General features: G+C 49.1%; 1 protein-coding gene across 11 annotated transcripts in view; it reads right to left on the bottom strand.

Moving 5' to 3' along the window:
• MPRIP (myosin phosphatase Rho interacting protein) overlaps positions 1 to 20585 on the bottom strand; it is a 142427-nt gene that overhangs the window by 71182 nt on the left and 50660 nt on the right. The window lies entirely within an intron of this gene.

The following is a 20585-nucleotide window of genomic DNA, read 5'->3' as shown; positions in this document are numbered from 1 at the left end:
CAAGGGAAGCTAAAGAGGATGGAGAGCAAGAAAGGGACTTGAACTCAGCCTTCTTCTCAGATGCAAAGGAGATAGAACCAGTGTGTGTCAACAGTCCTATGTCACTTCTCAACAGAAACAGCTTCCTTCTGGTAAAAAAAATCACGTCCCTCAGAGCTGGAGGGCTTGAGACAGCAGGTACTCAGCAGGAGAGGACACAGAGCACTGAGGGGTCAAACAGCCCAAGGGCAAACAGGCAGCTGGGCAGAGTTGACTTCAGCACCCACCAGGCCCAGGGCCACTAGGCAGTTACCTGGAGCCAAGGAAGGAAGGACATGGTGAGGTGACAGCAGAAAGGCTGCTGGTGCCACCAAAAGAAATGTCCAGCTCCCGAGGCCTGTGTCTTGCCAGGTGAGAGCAGGGCAGGACGCTGGCAGCTCACGTACAGCCCAGGGCAACTCTGCCCCCCTGTTCCCTCTAGGTCTCCACCTGCTGCTCTGAAATGCCTCTCTAGGCAGCCACAGCCCCAGTCCAAGGAGGCCACCTTTCTCTAGCAGAGGAAGGAGCACAGAGAAAGTAGCTTGGGGACAGGGCTCACACAAGTCAGGACTTGACAGAGGCCATAAACAAACAGAACGTGGTTCACAGGAGGAACAAGCAGTGGAGAAAAGGGTTCGAAATCGAGTCCTACAAGAGTAAACTAAAAGAGCCAGAGATGTTTAACCTAGAGGATGAGGGTTCATTGAGAAGGAACTGGGGATACAGGACAGGGTTGCTGTCTCCAAAAATCATTAATTCAACCAACACGCACTGGACACCAGGCCCTGGGGACACAGCGATAAGTAAGACACGGCACCTACCATAGTGAGACCAGCACTAACATAGAGCTATGAACACAGCCTGTGGGAAGCACAGCGCGAGGAGGCCAGGAACGGAGAAGTCAAACGACTTAAAGGCTTCTTGTGGCACAAGGATCAGACCTGTCTGGCAAGGTCCCCGTGGGGAGAGCTGGGCTCAGAGGGGAGGAACTGGCAGCAGAGGAAGAGCCCAGCTGGAGACGAGGAAGCACATTTACTAAGGACTTTTTGATGAATGAACATTTTGTCCCCAAAAACCTGAGGCTGGCATCATCTCCATTGCTGATAGATGAAAAACACTCAGAAAAGCAAGGCAGCTGCCACCAACAGCACTCACCCACTTAGAACATACTTACTGAGCACCTAACATGTGCCAGGCACCATTCTGGGCACTGGGAACACAGCAATGAACAAAACTGGCAAAAACCTCTGACTCCACAAAGCTGACCTTCCAGTCTAGAGTCAGACAAGTAAAATAAATAACAAAGGATGCAGTGTGTTTTGTGGTTAGTGGTGAAGGGCCACCATGAGAAATGAAGCAGGAGTAGGGAAGGAGGAGTTTGGGGTGGGAGCCCTTTTGAGTAGGTCTGGCAGGAAAGGCCTCCCCAGAGGCAGGCGAACAGGAGTAAGGGAGCGAGGTGCAGGTAAGGGCAACCCCGACAGAGGGAGACTGGAGCGCGAGTCTGACCTCACGCCCAACACAAGGGGGAAGCGGGAAGGTCGGAAGGCTGCCAGTCCTCCGAGCGAGCGCTGATGGAACTGCCGCTGGAGGAGTCAGTCCTCGATTCCCCCAGTTTGGTCCTGCCTGCCTTGGTTTAATCAGGCAGAAGAGACTGAAAGAGTCTTGTAACTAAAGTACAGCTAGTCCTCAGAAGGATGCTAGTTTAGGCCCAACAGTCATTCCCAGCGCAATCTCTCTTAGCTGTCACCAGGCCTCTCACCGTAGAGGCAGAAAACAGAGGTTCCTGGATAAACAGGTCACAGTGGCGGGGCGCCCAGAGCCACTGGGAGATGATGGGAAGGCCCTTGGCAACGTTCTGACCATGACCCAAGCCCACCTAGTTTCTAGCTTCACTCCCATGATCCCATCACTCCCTGTCCTGTGCTGGACGCCAGCCTGGGCTTCCTGGCCAGGCGCGAGGTCTTCCCTTCCTTCAAGGACAACTCCAGTGGCACTTCATTTCCCAGCCCTTCCTGGCTGCCAGGCCTAGAGTGACTTCCTCTTTCTTTCAGTTTCTGTGGTACTTCTTTTTCTTTTTTCCCTTTTTAAATAAACTTTTTATTTCAGGATAACTTCAGATTTAGAGAAAAGCTGTGAAGTTATAGCACAAAGAGATCTCATACCCCTCACCCAGTCTACCCTATTATTAACACCTTACACTAGTGTGGCACACTTATTACAATTAATGGACCAATAGTGATCTGTGATTATAAACTGAAGTCCATATTTTATTCAGATTTCCTTAGTTTTTTCCTAATGTACCTTTTCTGTTCCAGGATCCCACATTACATTCAGTGGTCTCCTCTTGGCTGTGACAATTTCTCTGACTAGCCTTATTCGTGATAACATTGACTGGTCTGGTGTTTTGCAGAACATTTCTCAATTGGGATTTGTCTGAGGTTTTTCTCACGGTCATTAGGTTTTCTCATGGAGTTACAGGTTTGGGGGAGGAAGACCACAGAGGTAAAGCACGTTTCTCCTCATGTCCTATCCAGGGCCCAGGACTCGTCCCTGTTGACATCGACCTTGAACGTAGGGCTGAGATCGTGTTCGTCAGGTTTCTGCACTGTAAAGTCCCTGTTCTTCTCCCATCCGCGCTGTCCTCTTAGGAGGGAAGTCGCTGCGGGCAGCTCACGCTTGAGGAGTGGGGAGTTAGCGCCAGCCCCTCGAGGAGGGAGCAGCCGCACAGCTTATTTGGAATTTCTTTGGCACAGAAGGTTGTTTCTTCCCCCTTATTTGTTTATTTCTTTATTCAACAATTTACTTAAACAAGTATGAACTTGGTGTTTATTTTATGCTTTGGATTATAATCCAATACTATATTATGTATTTTGTTGCTCGAATTGCTCTAGCTTTGGCCATTAAGGGCTTTTTCAGTTGGCTCCTGTGTCTCTTTGACATACTCCATCAGTGTGTGTACACATGCGCATTCTCAAAGTACTTCTTCAGTGTCTGGCATTACAAGATGCTCCAGGCTCAGCTTGTATATTTCCTACCCTGGTCTTAGAATTGGCCATTTCTCCAAGGAGCCCTGGTTCTTTTTATTGCAGAATGGAATTAGAAACCAAGACCTAGGCACTAGGTACACTCACTGCTATTGGAGTGCTGCTGCCTCCAGGCCTTCTCAGCTGACAGAATAAGGAAATATAGGTACACATAACCCATGTATTCATCCATCTACCACCCATCCACCCATCTATTTCTCTCTCCTTATGGATCTCCATTAAGCTAAACTACTGAGGTCCCAACTCTAGTCCAGTACCACATGGATCATTCTAGCTTTTTCCCCTTGCTTGCCTATAACCTCCCACTCCAACAGTGGTCCCACCATCCGCATCCACTTCCTTAATTGTCCAATCCCAACACACATGCACAGTGGTTTCAGAATTGATAATCAGTACCCCATGAGAAAGAACTTTATCGACTAGAGTGCAGTGCTTATGCATAGTCCCTTCTGCCTTTAATCTTGCAGATTCCACTCATTTTCAAAGGTACACACCTCCCTTTTACACCACTGCCTGGAATCTCTTCCAATGAGTTCCTGGAGAAGAAGAACCTGCTGTTCTCAGAAGAAGAGTGCAACAGCGGGTGGAGTAGATATTAGCGGAATATTTTATATGTTCAGCATGAGTTTTTGAGCCCTCTTTTGCAGGCCATGTTGGATAGGAGGGTGAGGAAAAAACTGGAGGGAGTAAAGAGAGGACACAGAGAAGGGAAAGAGAGGGGCGCTAAAGGCACCTCCTGGCAGAAGCTGCCCTTCCAGTGCTGTCAGAGCTGTCTCTTCAGAGACTGGGGTAGGCAGGAGGGAGCTGCTCTGGAGAGGAGGGGGAGGCTGGCACGCAGGCATGCAGGCAGGCTGGAACAACACTGGCCTTATATGGAGATTCTCACATCCCAGCTTGCCAAGCCTGCAGCTGCTGCCACCCCTCCAAATCTGCCTCCGCCTGGGAAGCAGGGAGCACTGCTGTTCCACATGGTTGCACTGATTTCCTCCCCAAAGGCCCACCTGGCAAATCTAGAGAACGCATGCTGCTGTTTGCTACAGCAAGACCGAAGGCAATGCAGCTACTGGGGCCATACCATCCACCAGGCCCCATATGCAGTGCCTTCCTGCTCACCCCCCAGAGCTGGGGTCTAAAGCACAGAGAAGAGGCTCCAAGGACCAGAGCCTCACCAGAGAGGCTAGAAAGAAGGCCAACGGCCTTAAACTGGAAGGTTTTAGAGCTTAAATCAATGGTTCTCAACTTTTGCTGAAAAATGGTAAGATTTTTAAATAGAGGCTCCATGCCTTGAGACTCAGATTTAAATTTTCTGGGGTGGGGCTTAGACATCGGAATTATTAAAAGGTCCCCTAGTGCTTCTGATGTCCAGCCGGGGTTGGGAACAACTCCCTCAAAGGGAGCCCCTGATCTCTGTTGATGCCACAGCAGGCTCCGCTCTGCAGGCTGTCCCAGGCTGGCCATCCAGCTGTATTCAGTCACTCACAGCTTGTGGCTGGGCCAAAGAAGACCTGATGAAAGCAATGACACAGAGGGAGAGGAGAGACAAAACTCAGCTGTGAAGAGCTTGCTGGCAGTGGGGGAGGTAAGGGGCTGAGGGGGTACACAGGGAGTGTGGATGCTACTGGAGATGTGATTTCATAAGGGGCTCCAGTAGCTAGTGCTCAGGTTAGCACTCCAGAGGCCCCTGCCAGCCACAGTTAGTAAAGAAAATGAAACTGTCAGGCAGCCTGAGGGGGAAGAGGGGAGGAACGGTATCTTCTCCCCTCCAGGGACACTGTGAGAATCCTGGGAAAATGGGAGGGTGGAGACCATGCCAGGCAACTGTACCACTTTCAAGAGATGTGTGAGAGGTGAGGGAACATGGCCAGGGCTGCAGCAGTTCTGTGTGATGAGCGGGGGCAAAGCCCAAGAAAGCCCCCCTCCTCAGGCAGTGCCTTGAGTAACCAGCAACGCCAGAAGTTGACTGCCACCTCCACAGCCCCTGCCCTGAGCTCTTGGTCTGGCTCCTTTGGCTTCTGCTCAGTGTAAACGTCAGAGTGGAGCATAGTATGTGGGCAGAAGCTCAGTCTCAACACAGGTGACGCACTGAATTACAGAGCACACAGGTGGTACACACACACACACCCCCCTTCCTGTCAGTCATGTTGCTGAGCCTCACAACCAAATGGCCTGGGGCCACCACAGGGCTTAGCTTAGAAGGAGCCACACAAGCTGGAAGCCCAAAGAACTTCAAATTACCCTTGGACAGAAACTCTCAGGTTTATTCCAAGAATCCAAACAAGCAAAAGAGAGAAACTCGAGACTGAGCTTGCAACATATCAGGAATCACTGGGCCTTGCCAGTTGTCCAGGTTTTGGAACACAGGGGGAGCGGAAGGATAACGAGAGGGCTCCATCAGTGGACCCTCGGGATGAGTTGGGCACAGAGTCCACCAGGATATAGGTCAGGCCAGGGCCACAGCCCTCCAGCCCTTTCCTTCTCCCTCAGGGACACTGAACTCCAGGGAAACTAGGGCAGCCAGGACAAAGGGCAGAGGAAGCCTACTCTCTGATCAGACCCAGGTGTCTACCTTACCAACAGCACTAGGCTCCAAGTGCACCTGCTGGGCCTCGAGCTCCTGCTGTACTCTCGGAGAAGGAGGCTAGCCCAGGACTAAGAGCCCCAAAGCCTCGAAGGATAGGCGCTGCGCCCAAGTGCCACAGAGTCAGGAGCAGCCTTAACACGGCCTAGCTTGTCTGGGTTCTGTCCCCACCCCACCCTAACTGGCAGCAGGAGCCAAGTCCCATCCTACGCAGCTCATAGGCTCCTTTCTCAAGAATCCTTGCGGTTTGTCACTGGGAGGAGGTGGAGCCACCTGGTGAAGTCCAGAGCCCTGCAAGAAGCACCTGGTTCCTCCCAGCTGAAGTGCTTCTCCTCAACTCACAGAAAACCCAATAAGCACCAACACCCTCGATCTCGGGGTAGGGAGCCCAGAGTACATCAAAACAAACCTCATCCCCTCCCAGCTAAATTTCCAAGGGCAGGAGCAGAAGCGAAGAAGTAACCAAACACATGGAAGGTGTAAAACCTTCAAAGAGAAGGGGGCTTGACATCAAGTTTCTCTTTGGCCTATTCTCTGCTTCCAAAGATTTCACTCCTCTCCCCATAAATGGATTTATGAAGATCTGAGGTCCTCTGCAAGCATCAAAGGAAGGCCTGCATTTGAGAAGGAAGTCCTTAGCTTGGATGCTCTCACCCTTTTTCCTACTGCAAATTTCCAAACAATTTCTCAGAAGTTTGCACTCCCGAGAGCTCTGCACTGACACAGTGATGTTTTAAGATCCATGTTAATAACTCGCCACTCTCAATGTGTCCTTCCGAGGTAGAGAGAAGGCAGGATTGGTCAGTGATGGAAGCTCAGCAGCAATTTTTGTGCATGCTCAGGGTCCTTTTCCATGATGCTCCTTAACCCTAATGAAAACTTGGCCTCTGAGATAGGCAGAGATCTCACTCACAACAGGAGCTGGCCTGCCTCCCCATCCTGCAGCTCTCCAATTGGCCTGGCCAGAGCCTTCAACTGACCAGAGGCACTGAGGTGTGCAGGATGACACGGTTCTGGACTAGTACCAATCCTGCGGTGGGCCATGCCCAGGCCCCAGAGCCCAAGCAGAGCACAAGGGGTGGGGAGGACAGCCTTTCCCAGCCCTGTGAGGCCTGTGGGGCTTCCAAAGGCCCAGGTAGGGGGGGATGTTCGAGAGAGTGGTTGCTGATAGTGTTCTTGGCACCTCTCTCAGGAACAGTCACGTCTTGACTCTGTGGGGACCACAGGCTTTCTCACCTCGGGCTCTGTGCGTTCTCACACTGCCGGCCACCATCCACTCCTCAGGCAGAGGTGCTTCTGCAAGGTGACCACAAAGGGCCAAGCAGCAGAAACACCGGAAACAACCAGAGGCTTGCTGGGAAAGATCCACAGTGTGGGAACCAAGTTTCCTCTCACTCATTCAGCCAGTCAATGGACTAGTAAGTACTGAGCACGTCTGCTGTGTCAGGTATGGCGGGGTTGAAGGAGACATGGAGGCCTAGGAGATCACTCCACCGACATTCACAGACAAGCTCCCCAAACCTCCCTGGAGATGCTGCACTTCCTGATCTAGGTGCTGGCTACAGAGACACGCTCAGCTTGTGAACATTCAACAAGCTACACCTTGTGGTGTGTCTGCTTTTCTGGACAGTTTGCTTCTATAAAAGGTTTTTGGAAAGCCTCCCTTTGGGTAGAAGATATCCTATACAGGGCAGAATTATCATTTTAAAGATCAAAAAACTAAAATATACTAAGCCCTGCCCAGGTCACAGAGCTTCATCCTTCTGCAGAGTTGCAGTTTCCAGAGGAGTGTCTCCTGGCTTGAAACCATCTCCTCCTTACAGGACTTCAAACAGTCAGAAATGGCCTCTCTGGTGCCAGGGCCTCCAACAGAACCACCACTACCAAGTAACCGACCATCCCCTCAGCCTTTGAGGGATGTGACTTAGAGGCGGAGTCTGCCAGCTGGCACTGGAGGTGCGGGCTTTCCCGGCTCCATCTTGGATGAGGACCTCTTCCCTCTATCCTGTTCTCAGAGGGCCAGAGCAGTCCTGCCCCAGGAAGAGCGGCACTGTGGTGCGGGTGAGGGTCCCACTCAGTTTCAAGAGCAACCCTGCCTACCTACCTCTACCACAGACAGCTATGGGCAACGCTGGGACTCAGGAGATGGCCAGTCAGGAAACGGCAGCAGAGGCCCCCGGGGAGCTGGCCTGCAGCCTGTAGGTGAAATGGTAACATCATCCTGCCCCTGGCTCGGCCCTCTCCTACCAAGAGGGCAGTTAGACCTGCGCTGCGGGGCAGAAGGAGGAAAACGATGCCCATCTCATATTACTTTGAAAGAAATTAGTGATTACCTGAGGATGAACAACAGAGGTCTATTTCTAGGCTTTTGTGTGAGGCTTATGTAACCCTCAGGTGGGGAAACCATGATACAAGAGGAAATACAGGAGAAAGCACCAAACCATACACAGTGGAAATTTGGGACTGTTCCATAACGTACTTGAAAGCAACAAGGCCCCTCTCAGCTCCACCATATGTCAACCACTCCCCAAACCAGTAAGAACTCCAACAGAGCAAGTTTCTTTCGAGATGGAAAATGTTACTAAGTGCTGCATAGCAGGGCCCCAGAGTGCTTCAGGGAAATAACAGAATGGGGGCTTAAGAACAGAGCTGGTGGCTCACATCACTGGGCCTCAAGTTCTCTTTCGGGGGAAAGATGGAAAGTGAGATTGGAGGGGCAGGCCCACATTCAGAATGGAGGGGCCTGCTCCATGGAGCAAGCTGGCTGGCCCTGTACCAGCCTGCTCACTGAGCCCTCATGGGTGACCTTAAGAGAAGCCATAGCTGAAAGAAAACAATCGAGTCTCTGTCCCTGTGATGCAGGACAGGTATTCCGCCAGCAGCCAGTGGAGGAAGGTAACGAGCACAAAGGAAGGATGGAGAAACAGTTCTGCCTTAGTGGCTTCCCACCCAGACCTGACAGTAGCCTTGGACTATTTAGCAGGAAGAAAGGATAAAAGATACAGCCACCCAGAGGGCAGGGAACCATTTGTGCCCATCTTTTCCAGTACATCTCCTCTACCGGGGACATAGAAGTAATCCTCTATCAGGAAAGGAAAAATAAATTCTGGTAATTCACCATCACTAAGTCATGTGGCCAAAGGCTCAGTGCAGCAAACCCCATGAAAATGTGGTCCAAGCAGGATCATGCCTGGCATATTTCACCAGGCAATGCCAGGTACCACGTTGGATCATTATTCAAATGGTGGCATAGCAGTGTGACGTTGGGGAAGTTACACTCTCTAGGCCTCAGTTTTTCTCATCTACAAAATGGAGGTGAAAATAGTGCCTACTTCAATAGTGCCTAGCAAGCAGGCACACGGTGAGGATTAAATGAGTTAACACGGATGGAGCACTTAAGAACATCCAACACACAGTAAGTGCTGTAAGAATATTTGACAAACAAACGAAATACACACTCTTCATTATCATCCTAGTTGTACTCATGAGAAAACACATTAAAAATTGGCTCGGCCATGAAGGAAATGCAAATGAAAACCACAATGAGATACCACTTCACATGTACTAGGATGAATATAATGAAAAAGATGGACAAAGAAGTTTTGGGGAGGATGTGGAGAAATTAGAACCTTCACACGGTCAGAATATTATTCAGTCTTAAAAAGGAATGAAATTCTGACACATGCTACAACACGGGTGAACCCTGAAAACACTGTGCTTAGTGAAAGAAGCAGACCGAAAGGCTACATATCATATGGTTCCATTTATATAAAATATCCAAAATAGGCAAATCCACAGAGCAGAAAGTTGCTTGGAGCCGTGGGGTATTGGAGAAAAATGAAGAGTGATTGCTAAAAGGTATCTCTTCAGAGGATGGAAATGCTCTAAAACCGTGTTGATGGCTGCACAATTCTGTCAACATACCAAAAGCACTGACCTGTTCACTTTAAACGCATGAATTATATGGCATATGAATTATATCTCAATAAAACTGTAACCCAAAGAAACTTTTTACTTCAACTTATATAATTGGCAAGCTTCTGAGGCGAAGGCCTGGAGGTGAGAGTCCCTGCTCGCCCGCGGCTCTCAGCCATCCTCTGGGGCCTTTCACAGGCCTCACTCCTAGGTGCTCTAGCCACGTTGGCCTCCACTTGGATATCTCCACGTATCAGAATTTATGAGAACTCATGCAGCCTATGCCAAAGAGAAAGTTTAAAAAAAGTGTTACATTTGCCATGGGGAGATTTTATATTAACAACCAAACCTGTCACCCTGACCTCAACCCATCCATCCAACCTCATTCCTCTTCCTGGAGGTTTCAGGAGACCACTTCCCACGCCCACATCTGGGATGAGCCTAGTGCCAGGCAGGTTTACTGGATGACCTCAATTGTCTCTGAATCATCGGCCCTCAACTCCAGATGGTGTCGGGGGTTGCAGGATGAAACCCTTCACTCAGGTTGTGAATTTATTCCACCTGCTAATCCCATTACTGCTAGAGTCGCAAAACGTTCCTCCTCTTTGAGGAAAAGTTAAACAATGACTATTCCCAAGAAAACACCCTGCCTCACGTGCTATGTCCTGTTGTTAAAAAGGAACAAAGCAGCTTTACTCAAAGATTTGATGATTCCAGCTTAAAATAAAATGAGGGTGTCAGAAGTCAAAGGAGATTGTGTGCAAAGGGCCACTGTGTGAGGCAGGATGTAAGGAAAGCATATTTGAAACCAATCTGTTTTCCTGCAGAGAATTATGCTTCCATCTTTTTCAATACTTCATTCACTCCCATGATGTCCTGATACAGCAGATAAGAGAGGAAGACACTCATTCACCACAAAGGGTCATGTCAGGAAGGAACCAGCATCAATGCTGGCAGCCCACTGGAAAGTACGCAGGAGCCAGAGCAGGGCCCGGGAGGGGCAGGGTTTCAACCTTGAGAGCCTCTACCTACAGTAAAAACTGGTTTGCTTTGGTTGAGGCATGAACTTCAACTCCTTCTATGTAAAAAGAGAAGGCCAGACAGAAGGATCAAAGCACGAGGGAAGCTGGTTAAGCTCCACGAGGGCCTCCAATTAGGCGGCTTACTAAAAATAGAGGCCACTGCCTCCAAAACAGCCACTGCTGCCCGGGTCAGGACAGTCAGTCTGAGCGTCCCTCGGACGGCGAGCACGGGGCTCCAGAACTGGCCAGGCTGAGGACAGGGTAGGCCCATGGTGACAGGTCCCTCTGTATGGGAAGCTGATTAGATTGAAGGAGGAGACAAGTGAGGCCTCCTCAGCTCTACACTTCGCCAGTATTTCTAGACTTTCAGCAAAGTGCATCTGTCCCAGGCCAGGAAATAGAAGTGACTCAGTCCATGGCTGCCTGGAGCAACTGGGCCTTCTTTTCTTTCTTTTTTTTTAAGATTTTATTTTTTCCTTTTTCTTCCCAAAGCCCCCCGGTACATAGTTGTATATTCTTCGTTGTGGGTCCTTCTGGTTGTGGCATGTGGGACGCTGCCTCAGCGTGGTTTGATGAACAGTGCCATGTCCGCGCCCAGGATTTGAACCAACGAAACACTGGGCCGCCTGCAGCGCAGCGCGCGAACTTAACCACTCGGCCACGGGGCCAGCCCCACAACTGGGCCTTCTGACTCTCAGTCCAGTATTCACTCTCCACACCACTCTGCCTCAAGGGAGACAAGACCTCAGGCAGTGGAGGGAACAGATTAAACATCTGTGGGTAGGGAAAGGAGAGAGAGAGTGCCTCACGGGAAGAACTGCGTGTGACAGGCTGGCTGTACCTGAAGTCGAGTACACACGGGTCTCCCAGCCCTTGGATGTCCATGCATATATTATGGACATCTGCTACTTAAAGTGCGTGTGTCTCGGGGCCGGCCCCGTGGCCGAGTGGTTAATTTCGTGCGCTCTGCTGCGGCAGCCCAGGGTTTCGCTGGTTTGGATCCTGGGCGCAGACATGGCATCGCTCATCAGGCCATGCTGAGGAGGCATCCCACATGCCACAACTAGAAGGACCTGCAACTAAAAATATAAAACTATGTACCGGGGGGCTTTGGGGAGAAAAAGGAAAAATAAAATCTTTAAAGTGCGTGTGTCTCACACAGTGTGTCAACTCAAGGAAGACATATCAGACAAAACGGTTACAAAAAGAACAAATAAATGAGGTCAAATCACAGAACAGCATGGGGTTTGGCTGGCTAAGGGTCGCATCCAACTGTTCTTGGTGGGTGTGCCACCAGCAGGTACCACCTCGGCCACAGAGGGGTGCACACCCAGCACACTATAGGCACTTGACACTTGTTGACTCCTCAGAACACTGAGGTGGAGGCTGTCACCAGTGCAAGAAATAATTCCAAAAAATAGAAAAATATATGCAGAGAGTCCTCGCTGTTGTGTATGTTATTGTCAAAATGTTTCTGAAGTTTGTTTTCTTTTATTTTTTTGAAGATGATCAGCCCTGAGCTAACATCTGCTGCCAATCCTCCTCTTTTTGTTGAGGAAGACTGGCCCTGAGCTAACATCCATGCTCATCTTCCTCTACTTTATGTGTGGGACCCCCACCACAGCGTGGCCTGCCAAGCTGTGCCATGTCCACACCTGGGATCCAAACGGGTGAACCCTGGGCCGCCGAAGGGGAACGTGTGCACTCAACCACTGCACCACCAGGCCGGCCTGAAGTTTGTTTGCTTTTAAAAACACACGGAAAATATACATTTTAAAAACCTGAGTAGAGTATTACCTATTTGTTAAGCTCTGCTTCTTAAGCAGTTGACAGGCATTCCTGGACCTGCAAGCAGGAAGGGCCTGCCTTTAGGGTGAAGTATGCCTGCTTTGCTCAGAGCACCAGGATGAGCAGAGCGGCAGCCGGCCACAAGTCTCCCTCCCCTCTCCCCGGCACCTGAGATGAATTCCCAGGGAAAGAGAAGGGTGGGAGGGAAGATGGGACAGGGAGCTCCACTGAGTTCTCATTTAAAGTCTACAATCATCCTAAAAAGCTGTTATTAGTCTCCCCGTTCCACCGAGGAGAAAATTTAGACTTAGTGAGGCTGCAAAAACTGTTCACGGTCAGCTAGCAGATGGTCGAGTTGGGATTCAAACTCACACACATCAATCCACACATTTTCTGACAAACTGCTTGAGGACAGACTAATTCAATTTCCTTTCATTTTGATTGGTTCCAGAGTTGGGGGAAAGCCCAGCTAAAAACGGCCTGTGAGCCTGACTGCCGGGGGCGGCTGTGCTGTCTTCCCCCAAAGGCCATCTATGCATACTGGGCTCCCCCAGCCAGACTCACCTGGAGCATTCAGGACAGGCAGCGAGGCACCCTGGCTAATCTGGATCTTAAATCACAGTCCCTTGAGATGGAGAGCTGTGGCTTTCCTGGTTAACTTGTCACCACCCCCTCCCCCGCCCCCGGCAATACCAATGTCCATCCATGCAACCCTCTGCCCAGGACAGCTGCAGTGCAGAGGTAGAGCCTGGCCGGAGTCACCAAAGGGCCTCTGTTATGGACTGAATGTCTGTGTCTCCCCAAAATTCCTATGTTGAAACCCTATCCCCCAATAGGATGGTGTTAGGAGGTGGGGCCTGTGGGAGGTGATTAGGATTAGGTGAGGCCATGAGGGTGGAGCCCTTATGAATGGCATCAGTGGTCTTCTAAGAGTCACGAGAGAGCTTGTGTCCTCTCTCTGCCCTCAGCCATGCGAGGACATAACGAGAAGTTGGCTGCCTGCAACCTGGAAGATGGCCCTAACCAGAACCGGACCATGCCGGCACCTGACCTTGGACTTCTCCCCTCCAGAACTGTGAGAAACAAAGCGTATTTTTTATAAGTCACTCAGTCTATGTTGTACTTGTTTTAGCAGCCCAAACAGACTAAGCCAGCTTCCAAGAGTCGGCCCTCTACCCAGCACCCCAGGGGGGGATGCCACCCCTACAGAAGGACGTGTCCATTCCACCGTCTGCTGACCGCCCATGTGACAGGTTAAAGCCAGAGACGTAATGCTCGCAAGGATTTCTCCTTTGGGAATAACTCTAAGCAAGTAAACCAAAACCTATCATTATTTAAGCTCCAAAATGTTCACATCAGATGATTTTTCTGGATAGTCAGTTTCTATTTGTGCTTTCCTGTTTTTACAAAATTTGTAGAATAAATATGTTAATTTTATAATTGAGAAAAACATTTGTAACAGCAAACAGTTTTTGTGGCATTTGCTCTCTTGCATATAACACTCCCCTTGGTTTCAAGATCCAATCTAGCCTTTTATGTATTTTTTATCATCTACATTTTAGCCAAAGATTTGCTTCAATTTAAGAAATCTGAATAAGAAGATTCAAAGTTACAAGAAAAGTAACTGAAGGGCCAACTTTTCACATTAGGATCTGGTGGCCCATCAGTGCCTCAGTTATACTGGGGAGTCCCCTGCTGGAACCAGCAAGGCAGCAGGCCTGGGTGGCTCGGTCCTTCTATGCTTGGGCAAGAGCTTGGAAAGAAGGGGCTATGGAGGAAAAGGGAGGGGGGACTGAGAAGCAAATGGCTTTCAGCTGGCTCCCCATTTGCAAGGCTTGTGCCTTTGACATGGCTATTTTTGGATTTCTGAGTGAGGGAAAATGAAATTCTTCCCACAGCCGCCTTGCTTGGCAGCTCCTTTGCCCTCGCTCCCCCTCCCCGTTCCCTCCACAGCCCCTCCGGGATGAAGGAGACAGACCCTTGAGTATTCCTCTCCTCCCAGCCACCCCCTTACCGCCCCCCACCCCCACACTCTTAGAGAGTATCTATAGGCCTCACCCACTTGCTTCTCTCTTTATACAGAGCTGGGAAAATGTGGAAATAAATAAAGCCTCAATTAGGCAGGCATCCAAGGTTTGGGGGGTGAGGTGGGGGAGGGGTCTGGGGCTCTGTCCCAATCCAGGAATGCCTGAGAAAGCTCCGGGAGCCTCAGGCAGCCTCCAAGGTTGGAGGCTTCCCACAGACTCCTTTTCGGTCTGCGCTGACCAGGCGCGGCCAGGGGCCTGGGAGCCCGGCTTCATTCCCACACCAAGACTCAGCGCAGGCTGCCTGTCTGCTGCGGGAGAGCCTGGCCTCCCTCCGCCACCTCACACACAGAGGAAGGGCGGGGTCCTTGCTCCTGTCCCCCCTTTCTTCCTCGTTGATTCCCTTCCTAGAGCGGGAGGCAGGAGCCTCAGAGTGTGGACCTGGACCCAAGCACAGGGGCAGGCCTCCAGTCAGAACAAAGGCAGTTTTTCCCCTTTTAACTGTGGAAACTCAGCATTCTTGTTTATTCCATTCTGAGCCTGGAACGAGCAATGAGAGATCTTATTTCTTCCCCCAAGTTGAGGGGAGGGGGAGAGAAGTGGATTCTGTAGGGAGGAGACTGGGCGGGAAGAGGCTCACAGATATTTTTAGAGACATGAGAATTAAGCAAGCAGGGACCTTCTGAGGCCGGAAACGATTTTGTTTGGATCCCAATTCTGAAAGGCCAAATGGGTGGAGGAGAGTTAGGGGCCTGGAGACAGGGTGTGGTGAGGGGCAGGCTCAGACTCTAGGGAAGGAGAAATACGCTGAGAGCTGAGATTCCTGCAGCTACTTCACCCTCTTAGCCATTATCTAGTCTGCTTTTGCATTTATAAAAGTTGGGCAAATGTCACCACTTCACAGCAGCATTTAATGGCACTGAGGGAGACTGGGTACCAGGCCCCCGGCGGGGCCACCCCTTGGCTGCCTGCTCTTGGCCCCCCAGCTCTCAGAAGTGTGGGGAGTTGGTGAGGGGGCAGGGGTGAGATGTCAGTCACCTCAGCTCCCTTTGCTGCTGGTTCTGCTTTGACAGTGGGAGAACAAAATGAGATCTAAAATAAGATTTTTTCAATTATCTGCAGGCTTCCAATGAGTCAGGCTACCTCAGTTAAGACCACAAATATGGTCTGAAAAGTCTGTGGGATGCCTCACTCAAAAAGCATCTCTCCACAACCTCCAAACAGCCACACAAGTCTGGATACAGGACACGGAGAAAAGGAAAATGGAGAAGAGAGTGAGAGACTATGGGCGCCAGTCGTTCTGGAAATGACCAGGCTATAGCTATCAACTGCCTCAAAAACGTTCACACCTTGGACCCAGCAATTCTATCTCTGGGAATGTTTGCTGAAGCATCATAGTAAAAAAGAGAAGAAAAAACTTGAAAACAATGTGAATGTCCAACAGTATGGAATAGAGTACACAAATCAAATACAGCCACCCGATGGAATAGTATCCAGCTATTAAAGACTATGCTTCAAAAGGTGACATAGGGAATCGTTAGATAGAATAGTTTTATTAAAAATAACGTTCTTATTTTTAGGCCTCATACAACTATACACCTAAGAAGACACATAAATCAGATATCAACAGATTTTTATCTGTGTGTAATAAGGTTTAACAGGTAGGGGCCAGCCCCGTGGCCGAGTGGTTAAGTCTGCGAGCCAAGCTTCAGCGGCCCAGGGTTCGGATCCTGGGAGTGGACATGGAACTGCTTATTAGGCCATGTTGAGGCAGCATCCCTCATGCCACAAGTAGAAGGACCCACAACTAAAATATACAACTACGTACTGGGGGGATTTGGGGAGAAAATAAGGCAGGGGAAAAAAAAAAAAGATTGGCGACAGTTGTTAGCTCAGGTGCCAATCTTTAAAAAAAAAAAGATTTAACAGCCAACTTTGTTTTCTCTGCATGCTTTTTGTGTTTCTCAAAATTTTCACCATGAACATATTTTATTTCTGGCATGGGGTGGGGTTGGGCATCACTATTTCTTTAGCCCCATTTTCTACCACTGTCTCTGTGCTTTGAACAATTCTGCCTTCTGCATCGGACACTCCCTCTAACTAGAACCACCTCACCTCCACCTCCAGATTATTCCTAATTATTTCTTTCCCAGGGAGTCCCAGAGTTTTCCCGGTTGGCTCCTGTGGCTGGGCAGGGCATGCGTGCCTGTCTCTGTTAGTACTTACACACCTCATCATGGTTGACCCCTCCATTTTCCTAACTATAGACTATGAGATTCTGGAGGGCAGGGACCCTTTTTCATCTTTATTTTTCCAACTCCCAGCCTGTCTGTGGCACATAGCAAGCAAGCAACAAGTGAATGAATGAATTCAACCCATCACGGTTTTCAAAGGTCTGAGGGAGAGAGTCATTGAGAACACATTTGGTGAGGAGAAGGAAAATATAACAGCACTGGCGGCCCTGCGACAAGGACAGGCCGGAGCCCCAGATCTCCCTGATGGTATTTCTCAAGGCAGCCAGAGGATCAGGTGCAGAACCCGCCCAGTCCCTGACAAGGGTCTTATTGTTGGAGCAAGTAGGTGACAGGGCCCCTCAGTAAGGGGCCTTATGAACCAGAAAGAGATTAGACAAACTGTCTCCCTCTACCTTTTCTAAAACAGCAGTCATCATTAACCCTTGGGTCCCTAACCAAAAGAACCTGGAATTTCAACTATTTATGAAAGTATCTCCTCCTCAAAAAAGGTGTTGAAGCAAATTAGACGGTACATTTAATTCAGGAGGTGAACACACATACAACCCCTGGCAGGCATATGTGCATTCACTCTCACACACACACACGCACCCTGCCAAGTACACACAAAGAGCCATACAGACCCAGATCGACAACATGATCCACACAGAACAAAACAGGGACAGAGAGGAGAAGGCAACAGTAGCACAGAAACAGGGGCGGGGAAGCCAGAAATGGATCGTCCACAGTGGAAACCAGCACATGCCGCATCCTCTGCGCAGACCGATTCTTGAAACGCATGCATCAGGCGGTCCTCCAGTGAAACACAGCCAACTGAGCACAGCAGTGCATTTAGGTTCCTGCTAAAACCCTAAAAAAATGACCACAAAGGAATTTTTAAAAGGTATAAACTCTCAAGGACAGCAAACTGGAGACAGCAGCAGAAGTGGGATATTAATTACACTTTGGAACACAGAAAGTGGAAGCGTACATCGTGAACGACGAAGTAGAGCAGAGGAAGCTTCCAGAGAGAAACCAAAAGGAAGCAAGCTGACGTTGTCCTGGAAGACCGGCAAGCTCAGGGCCTGGAGGCCTCGGGCATCTCTGACTGAGGCGGCAAGGCCGAGAGCAGGAGGGCTGGTCAGCACCTGCACAAGGAGCAGTTAGACCCCAGGGCCTGGCTCCCACCGGCAGCACCCAGAGAGTGCTCTCGGGAAAGGCTCTGGACTGTGCTGGGGGAAGGAGGCAGGAAGAGTCCATGAAAGTGTGCACCCTGAAAGTTGACGTCACCCCAACTCCAAGTCCTTCTGGGGCCCACAGGTCTGCCTAGACTGGAGACGAGAGGACCGCACCCGGGGAGACCGACCAGCCTGAGACAGAGATCTCCTAACACTGGCATTCTCCTTGGACTGAGATGAGAGGACTCGTATCTGGGGAGAGTTGAGGGTTCCCCGCAAAGTTGCCAGTTCCCTGCCTGACTGTCCCAGGGCGAGGCCAACCGTCAACCCCACATACACTCTGCACACAAACATCTCATTCTTAAATACAAATGCACAGCCAAGGGTCGCCACTCATCTGACAAAGCCCAAGACCAAAACAGGCAGAAAAGGAACTAAGAAGAAAGTGAGTCAGACCAGAGACAGAACAGCATTTCAAAATAAGTGAAATTATCAGAGAAAGTACTGCATCCATGAAACATGAATAACATGCTATAACAAGGGATATACGGAGAACAAATGAGCCCTAAGAAACTAAAACATGATAGCAGGCATAAGAATCAGAACAGAAATAAGAAAACAGGATAGCTGGAATAAGAAACAAGAAGACTTAAGGCAAGGTTAATGAAATCTCAGGCATGATGAAGCAACGCAAAAAGACAGTAAAATTAGAGACTGTCCAAAAGAACTGACCGCCAAATACTGGGCGCGCCAGAAGCAAAGACCAGGGGAAACGAATCAAAGGAAATTACCAGAGGAAAAAAATGCAAGAAAATTTTCTGGACCAGAAGGACAGAACTTTGCACACTGAAAGGTACAGAGGCTTCTGGCTCAATAAAAGAAAAGAGATCCATACCAAGGCCTATCTTCATGAAATTTTACAACTCAGGGGATAATAAGAAGCTTCTAAAATTTTCAGAGAGAAAATTCCATTCACTTACAAAAGATCAGGAATCAGATCCTTGCACCTGAACTTCTCAATAGTGATGGTTGAAGTGAGACAGAGACCAATGCCTTCAAAATTCCAAGGGAAGATTATTTCTAGCCTAACATTCTATAACCAGCCCAGCTACCGGTCAACAGTGTGGGCAGGAAAAGCATTTTCAGACATGCAAGGTCTCAAGACTTTTTCTTCCCTTGTGCCTTTCTCAACAGGTTTCACCGAATGGGGAAGTAAACCAAAAAATAAAAAATAAAAAATAAAAAAAAGAAGAGATCGATCTAGGAAAATCTAGGAAAGGAGGAGGAAAGGAATTCTCAGGGTGATGGAAGGCAAATCCCAGGTCAAGAGCCATGCGGCAGGCCTGGAGAAGAGCCAGTCCAAACAGGAACACAAGGATTAGAAGGCTCCACGAAGGATGCGCCCATGAAAAGAAGGACCACTACACGAGGTACTTGCCCACACTAGGAGTTCTGCAGTCCCATCAGAAAGTTCAGAGCTCAATTCAGGCTAGTCGAATAGACAACCAAATGAAGGCGGATAAAGGTAATTATTAAGTGCAAGAGAAACCAAAGGAAATACAACCATGGCTTTTTTTTTTTACTACATGGCTTGAACATGAACAGTTTTCACATTGTCATAATAATTTAAACACTATTGATTCAACACTAAGATTTAAAGTAATATAACTATATTGGTAGGATGGAGGAAGGATGAAAGAAGATATAAGAGTGTGCATGTGCCTGCACATACATACATATGTGGGCGGGGAAGTGGGGGCAAAGCCATGCAGGACAAAAAACTAAATCCTCTCTCACGGTGTACAAAATCAAGAGATGATACCTTTAAGAACTCAATAAATAGCAGTATAAACGTGTTATTTACAAACACAGAGGTAAGCACTAAAATTCTCTAGCTGCAAGAGTGGGAAATGGCCTCCTCTGGGAACAGGCTCAGGAGGAAGGGGACAGTGTAGTGCACTCTTTCACACGATAAGCACTGTGGTTACATATTTGACTTCTTAAATTATGTACATGTATTATTTTGAAAAGAAAAATTAAAGCCGTCAAGATGCCTTTACAATTCCCATCTGACCCATCTTCAGCCTGCATGCATGTCTGGGGGCACAGTAAGACCCCAGGGTAAATACTGACTATAGGAAGAGAAACGGATACATAACCCTGCAAAATCCTGCCCCACCGTCACACCAAGGAGAATATAAAAAAAGCTCCACAGGTCTGGGAGACCGACCCCAGGGCCTCAGCTCTGGATGGACTTGCAGTGAGGGTGTGTTCACACACCTTTTTCCCCCTTGGGCAAGGCCATCAGAAGTAACAGCCCGTTCCTCCTAAGTCAAAGACCACACCAGGGCAATCACTGGGGGAAAGTTCACACGCTGCCCAAAGTGGTTATGGAAAGATCACTTTTGAGGTTGTTACAGTTGGAACACTTGATTTGGGGCCTTAATACAAAGTTTAAACCAAATAATCAGATGTGTTCTAAAACTAGGCAAATGCTTTTTCTCCCAGATGGGAAAAGGCCAAGAACATATGGAGGAGAGCAAATTGGTAGCATGGCCAAAATTGCTACCAGGCTATGAGATGTTCATATATGCTATTAAACCAAAAGGCTAAAATTCTATACAGCAGGCCTCTCCCCTCCGCCATCCCTTCAAATCACTGCATAGGCCATCCGCGCTGCATCCTTTAGGAGCAAACGCCTGTGACCTCTCAAATGGTTAGTGAATGGATGAATGAACAAAGAAGACAGATACATTCTCCCATGTCCATTCTTTTCTGCTGATAACT

Source organism: Equus asinus, chromosome 13 (genome assembly GCF_041296235.1).
Source record: "Equus asinus isolate D_3611 breed Donkey chromosome 13, EquAss-T2T_v2, whole genome shotgun sequence".
Taxonomy (NCBI): Eukaryota; Metazoa; Chordata; class Mammalia; order Perissodactyla; family Equidae; genus Equus; species Equus asinus.
The sequence above is the reverse complement of the archived record's forward strand: the minus strand, read 5'-3'. Positions and strand labels throughout refer to the sequence as shown.